Source organism: Dipodomys ordii, unplaced genomic scaffold, assembly GCF_000151885.1.
Source record: "Dipodomys ordii isolate 6190 unplaced genomic scaffold, Dord_2.0 Scaffold10, whole genome shotgun sequence".
Taxonomy (NCBI): domain Eukaryota; kingdom Metazoa; phylum Chordata; class Mammalia; order Rodentia; family Heteromyidae; genus Dipodomys; species Dipodomys ordii.
Genome location: NW_012267226.1, coordinates 24,454,639 through 24,462,065, shown reverse-complemented (window position 1 = coordinate 24,462,065; position 7,427 = coordinate 24,454,639).

The following is a 7,427-nucleotide window of genomic DNA, read 5'->3' as shown; positions in this document are numbered from 1 at the left end:
GCCTCAGGGCCTAGTGTGATACTGTCATTGTGCTTACCATGAATATTAATACAGGTGATAAACAAGTCCACTGTGCACCTCAAGGCAAGCTTGGTCAAAACACACGAAGCAATGCACTCGGTCAGCGCGGGCACGGGCTCCGAGGATCAGGGCCACGGTGGGAAGTGGAGCGCGCGTGGGGACGGCGAGCCTGTCTCCCCCGTCTCCATGCGGCCTGCGCGTGGCCCACGCCCCGCTCTCCCCACGCACTCCAGCTTCCCCCACGTCCATCGATGGATGGCTGAAGGCTGTCCACCACGTTGCGTCGCTGCTGGGAAGCGGAACAGAGCTGGGCCGATCCTTACGCTATCCTAGCCAAAGCCTTGTCCATCAGACCCACTCTCATGGGCCGCTGTACATCTGTAGTAAAGATACAGTGCAGAGGGTTCACCTCTTTCTTCGCTTGTCTTGCTCTCTGGCATGGGAGGAAGGCCGGGCGCCGCACACGGGTGGACGGGGGCTGGGCGGGGGGGCACCGCACGCGGGTGGACGGGGGCTGGGCCGCAGGGCACGGCAGGTGGACAGGGGCTGGGCTGGGCACAAAGCGTGGGCACAGCCCCGACTTCCGTGCAGCGGGCGATCTGCAGCATTTCCCCGCAGACAGGGCAGTTCTGGAGATCTCGATCTTCACCTGCTTGGTTCTGCAGGGATTACCTGACCCTCCATCTGTGCATGCATGTCAAGGTATTTGTTCTGAAGCAGGGGTTGTGTCATTTTTTAGCTAGCTCCTGCACTGACATATCTGTTGCCGCTCCAGCACGCTCACATTTTCTAAATCTGGTAAGGACGCCTGAGCGCCGACACACAGGGAAAAACGCACTAATTCCGTCCTCCCTTACCTAAAGAAAAGAGCCAAGAGCACGCTCTTCTCCCACACCGCCACAGCAGACTTCAGGGTGGTGAGGACGAGGCTCAGAGCCTTGACGGTGGGCACGTCCCTGTGCGTGAACCCCTGTCCCCAGCCCCCTAATTTCTCTGCTCCCCACTGGGACGGCAGAGGGCACGTGGATGCTTCTGCCCGTCCGCGAGTCAGAGCAACTCCTGCAGACAGGTTCTGCTTGGTGACACTTCAGGTGCGTCACTGGTGGTGCTTTCTAATCAAAACTCATTTCCAAAGTCATTTTAAGGCACCCATTAAACCAGACCAGATCACGGGCCAATTTTAACACGAGATGTCTTTCTGAGGCGCTGGGAAGTGAAGTGGAGGCTGAAGGGGGGGGAGACAACCAGCAGCGCGGGGGGGGGGACCAGTGGCGGCAAGTACCAGGCCTCGGGGGGACCAGCAAGCAAATTCCCATTAAAACTGTCTCCTAAGGAGGACAGGGTGAAAGTGGAGTTCTTTGACAGAACATGAACCTTTGAGAGGAAAGGAGAAGAATTCTCTAGGTTTGTATTTTGCCGTGTGTGTGTGTGTGTGTGTGTGTTGCTCCCCCTTGTCACTGTTTGTGATTTCTGTGCTTTTTGTCTTGTATGTCAATGTATCTGTTTGGAGGAGGAGAAGGGGAGGACAGAAATGGCGGGTGAAGGGTGAACTGAGTCAGTGGGGCTGCTCAGTAGACACCATAGTGAAAATGAACTACACGACTTGTGGGGGAGGGGAGACAATGGGGGAGGGGGACCGTTCCAAAAGCAGCGTCCTCGTCCCCTGCCCTGTGTGCAGGTCACCCTGTCCCTCGCCTTTACAGTCAAAAGAAAACGTACTTTTAATTGCTGTTCGTTTTCCAGATCAGCTTTTCAGAGCTCCCCAAGGGGCAGAGGCCAGGTCTACCTCATCTCGAGTTCAGGTCCAGGCCCTCTGTCCACCCTCAGTGTCAAGGGAGAAGCAGCCGTCCCAGGCTTAAAGCCCCCGGCCCGGCCCTGTCGGCCACAAAGCCATGCACCCGCATTATGCTTAGTGCTGAGAGCAGAGTCTACGGAGATAACGTCTCAGTGCAGACTGCATTGTTAGACCCGCTCTGTTCCCATCGTTGAATATCTGGGGGTGACGCGTGGAGGGCTGGGTGAGGCACGGAGGAGTGGGGGGGCTCAGCCTGCCAAGCACCAGCTCGGCCCTTCCTCCCTCCTGGCCCAGGCCGCGGCTCTTCCTCGCACGAATACAAATCCATCCCGAGCGCGTCTGGTCCCTCGGCCCTCCGTCCCACAGCGGGGACAAGCTAAGGAGACTTAACGGCAGAAACTGAACCGCGTGCTGTCCTCAGAAGCAGCCAGCCCACCCAGCAAAGGCCATGAGCGGGCGCAGGAAACGCTCTGTATTGCCCCACTCACCTGGTCTAGGGGACACGGTCGCAGTCATGCTGCTGCGGTCCCTGGCGCTCCGCTGTGTGCACTGATGGCTTCGTTCAGCTGCTCGTCCTACGGAGCTCCCCTCCCCCATCACCCCGGGGCTGTCACCCAGGGGTGACACACACGGGAGCCAGGGAAACCACAAGCCCCGCTCCACGCCACACTCGGCCATCACGCTGAGACTATGTCTGGTCGCCTCTAGAAGAATCCAAAGCAGCCCAAAGTGGTGGTGCATGCCTATAATCCCAGCACTGGACACCCTAAGGCGGGAAGACCAGGAGTTCAAGGCCAGCATGTGCTACACAGTGAGACTCCATCTCAAACAGAAGAAGAGGAGGCTGAACAAGCGTCCTCGGCCATCAGAGTGAATCAGCCAAGACTGCATCCAGCTGGGTCCAGCCAGAGCCCCGCCAGAGGCCGTGGCCCTGAATCGATGCTAACTGCTTTAATCATCCACAAGGGGCGCTGTGCTAGATCATCCTATGGTGACCGTAAATGCTGATGGGGGTATCAGATAAAAAGCCACAGGAAACCATGGGGCCTGTTTCTTTGGGCCTGGCTTACTTCACTTAACAAGCCTTTCCATTTCCTAACAAATGGGGCAATGTCATTCTTTCTGATGGAGGCAAAGAATTCCATTGTGTATATACACCACATTTTCTTGATCCATTCATCTACTGAGGGGCATCTGGGTTGGTTCCATATCTTAGCTATGGTAAATAAGGCTGCTTTAGTGTGGTCTTGTTTGTGAACATTTGGGTAAATGCCATGGGAAGGGGAAACAAAGGAGGAGGCTACAATGCTTGATAAGAAATGTACTCATTATCTTGCCCATGTAATTGTAACCCCTCTGTACAGTATTTTCACAATTTTAAAAAAAAAAGCCACAGGAAAGCCCTAGCCGCTTACATTCAGCCTCCATGCTTCCAGAATGTTCCCGAGACCCACGTGAACAGATACATCTTGTACAATTTGTCCCTCCTCTCGAGAGCAGACAGACCATAATTAGAAATGACAAAGCAGAAAGTAGCTGATGAGAAGGTAAGATTCTGTTCTTGGCGAGGATGCCGCACCTACTGCAAACCATCCAGTGTTAACCGGACCCCCCCCCATGCCCGCACCCACTACAAACCATCCAGTGTTAACCGGACCCCCCCCCATGTCATTAGCAAAGAATTGACAATCACCTGTAGGTTCATTAAGTAAATCAATCCTGAAATTCTCTCAGATTAATTGTTATTAGTGCCGATGATTGCTGTGGCCTTAGCAAATACAGGCCTTGTCTGCTGCCGGTGGGGTTTGCTCCATCTACATTTGCCCTGAGTCAGAGGAGCACGCTGGCTTCGTCTGAGAAGAATGAGGCAGGCTGCGTCCTCGCTGCGTCCCCGTAGTATTTGCATTTAGTGTGGGTCTGGCTGCAGCTGGCAAAAGCCCCACGACAAGGAGGTTTACCAAAGATAACTGAGCAGCCGCCAGCTGCAAGGTGCAGAGACTCTGTTATCCTGAAATGGACCAGCAGCACTTCCGAGAGACACCGGTGAGCCTCCAGCCTGGCCTCAGCCCCGGGCGACATGCTGGGCCCTCCAGCCAGGCCTCAGCCTCGGGCGACATGCTGGGCGGCAGCTGAAGGAGGGAGGTCTCCTGCATTCCAGGCTCACGCAGCGCACCCTGCAGGCCAAACGCAGGCCAGGCTCGGCACCTGGTCCGCCAGGCAGCCTGGGCCGGGCACAGTGCCTGCCCTGCTGTGCCCGAGGGGTTTCTGCTAGCAACATTGTGTTCCCGCAAGGGGACACTCAGGAACTGTGCCCGCACGGCAGAGCAAGCTCTGCACGAGACACGCTGGCAAAGTCCCTTGTCTTTGGTTTCTGTTGGGATCTGGGGGGGGGGTCATGGTACCTGGGGTTGAACTCAGAGCATACACTTGTGAGGCTGTCACTCATAACTCAAGCCCCACCCCCTGCTAGAAACGAGGGAGCAACAGGTGTGCCGTGAGGAACAACTCGGGGAAGGGAGAATCTGGAGATGGTATTTATTCACCAGGTGTTTTCATGTCTATCCACACAAAATTCTCTGGAGTAAAACCTACTTGAGCTGAATTTGCAGCACCCCAGCCAAGGAAAATAAAACCACGGGCTGGGGAGAGCTGAGGACTTCCGTGGCTAGAGGCAGAGTGCGGGAGCAGGTGAGCAGAGGACACAGAGAACTCTAGAGGTCACATGAAGGGCATCTCTCATGAGCTCAACAGAAACCTCACATGGCTGAGGAAAGAATCACTCAGCTTAAAGATCTCAACAGAACTCCTGAAACCTGAGAAGCAAGACAGAGAAGGAGACAGAGACGGAGGGGCAGAGCGACGGGCAGGAATGGAGTGGAAAACACAATCTCCAAAACTGAGACATTACAAAATGCAATTTATGTCATAGAAATGCAGGAAGAGGGGGGAAAGTTCAGAAGAAAGATTTGTGGTGATGATGACTGTAATGCCAAGTTAATCTCAAATACCAGACCACGGAGAGCCTCTGAGCATCGTCAGGACTACTAGTGCACCATATTCAAATGACACACAGCAAAGGTAAGGAAAACACAGAAAGAACCCAAAGAAGAAAATGAGGTGAAGGACTATATCTGAGCTGGGCACAATGGCTCACACCTGTAATCCTAGCTACCCAAAGACATTGAGACCTAGAGGATCACAGTTCCAAGCCAACCCAGGATAAAAGTCCACAATTAATCGGCAAAAAGCCTAGCTTAGAGGCATGGCTTACATAGTAGAATACCAGCCTAATAAGAAAGTATGATGTCCTGAGTTCTGAGTTCAAACTTAAGTACTGGCCAAAAATAAGAATTCCTACAACTACCAAGAAAAGACGGAGAGCTCAGTGGTAAATCTCGAGCCAGGCATGGGCAAGGCCCTGGGTTTGACCCCCCAACACTGAGAAAGAAAGGAAAGAAGCAAAGTATTCAAACTTTTAACAGAAAAACACACCCACCAAGAATTCTATATACTAAACAGGTTTCTTTCAAAAGTGAATAAAAATAAAAACTCTCTAAGAAGCAAAAATAGACAGTGTGTTGCCAGGAGACCTGACTTTAAGGAAATATTCAACTACATTTTGTAGAAAGAAAAATGCTACAGGGAGACACAGGAGACATTGGGAGGCGCAAAGGCAGTTGTGGGGTTGTGTGGCTGGAATGGAAGCGAGGGCGGGCATGGCACTGGACAGGTAGGGGATCACTGTCCGAGGGAGATCGTGAAGGCAAAGAGCAAGACGCTTTGATCAGTCACCAGAGGTAGAGCAACCTGGGGGAACGGCGCAGTGGTAGAGCATCTGGAAGCCCGCACCAGGCTCTGAGTTCAAGCCCCAGCACCACCAAAACAGAAGCCAAACCCTCCACTGCTGGACAGTATCCAACTGCTTTTCTTACTCTGGGCAGAGCTGATAACGATTCCTCAAAATAACAAAGACAAGAATGTATTTCAGAAATGATAGGTAGACAGATGGATGTATTGCTAGATATATGAAAGATGGATAGATGGTAGATAGATTGATAGCAATAGATAGATATGATTGATAGCGATAGATAGATAGATAGATAGATAGATAGATAGATAGATAGATAGATAGATAGATAGATAGAGATAGATATGCACCAGGAAATCTGTTCTTTCTAATTTGAAGATTTCCAGTACAACTTGATTTCTTTTTAATCATGCACAGGATTGACTTCAATGTAAGTAAACATTTTAATTTTTATGTTGATTCCAGAGTCTTGAAGATGTGTGAAAGGGGAGGAATAAAATTAAATTTATAAGGCTGCAAGAGTCTGACCCAGAAAATATACTTCTAGTAATATTCACTAAAGAAATACTCAAATGAGAACAAAGATTTATGTACATGGTGTTTGCTACAGTGTTCATTACAATAGTAAAAACTTGGGAACTACGGACTTAATAAATATTTGGAGGTGATCTAAATAAATTATACTCTAGCCATAAATAGAATATTAAACAGCCACTCAATCATCTAAATCATCTCTGAAATTATTTGATAGCACATATAACATTCATATCACATTATTATGCTAAAGGATTAAAAACTGTGTGTGCCAGGCACTACTGACTCACTCTATAATCCCAGCTACTCAGGAGGATAAGAGCTGAGAATCAGCATTTAAAGCCAGCTCAGGCAGAAACTCTTATCTCCAATTAAACAGCAAAAAGCTAGAAGTGTATGTGTGGCTCAAGTGGTAGAGCACCAAACTTTTTTAAAGGGGAGGAAAAAAGCTAAGCTAAAGTGCAAGGCCCTGAGTTCTACCCCGCATAGCAGCATTTACACAAAACACAGAAAGAAAAGAGTATTTGTGTGTGTGTGTGTGTGTGTGTTACACACACATGCACAGAATTAGACACCTAGCAGACATGTGATTTAAGAATAAGAGCAAACATTTCTGGACAAAACTGAATGTCTATTATCCATAGATCCTCTCTAAAAGAACCTACATTTTAGCCAGGTACTGGTGACTCACGCCTGTCATCCTAGCTACTCAGGGGGCTGAGATCTGAGGATCACTGCTCAAAGTCAGCCCAGGCAGGAAACTCTGTGAGATTCCTATCTCCAATAAACCACAAGAAAACTGGAAGTGGTACTGTGGCTCAAGTGGTAGAGCGCTAGTCTTGAGCTGAAGAGCGCAGGGACAGCACCCAGGCCCAGAGTTCAAGACCCACAACCGACCAAAAAAAAAAAAACCAGCAACAAGAACTTACATTTTGCACCCTGAAATTAAGAAAGTAACCCCAGAGATAAGGACCAGGTGACAAGAAATGGTGAGAAAGGACCTGAAAGGTGAGACAAACTGAGTGAGCCTTGGGAGGGGTCTTCCGTGGTTTACAACTGAAGTCTTAGGGAGAAAACACGGATCTGGGAGGGGGCGTGCGCTGGATCGGGGCTGCGGGAGAGGCAGACACGTGGACATCTGGACCTGTGTGCGGTGAAGCCCCGCCAGCTGCGGAGGCAGAGGAGGCTGGAGCCCTCACAGTCAGGCAGAGGAGGCTGGAGCCCTCACAGTCAGGCAGAGGAGGCTGGAGCCCTCACAGTCAGGCAGAG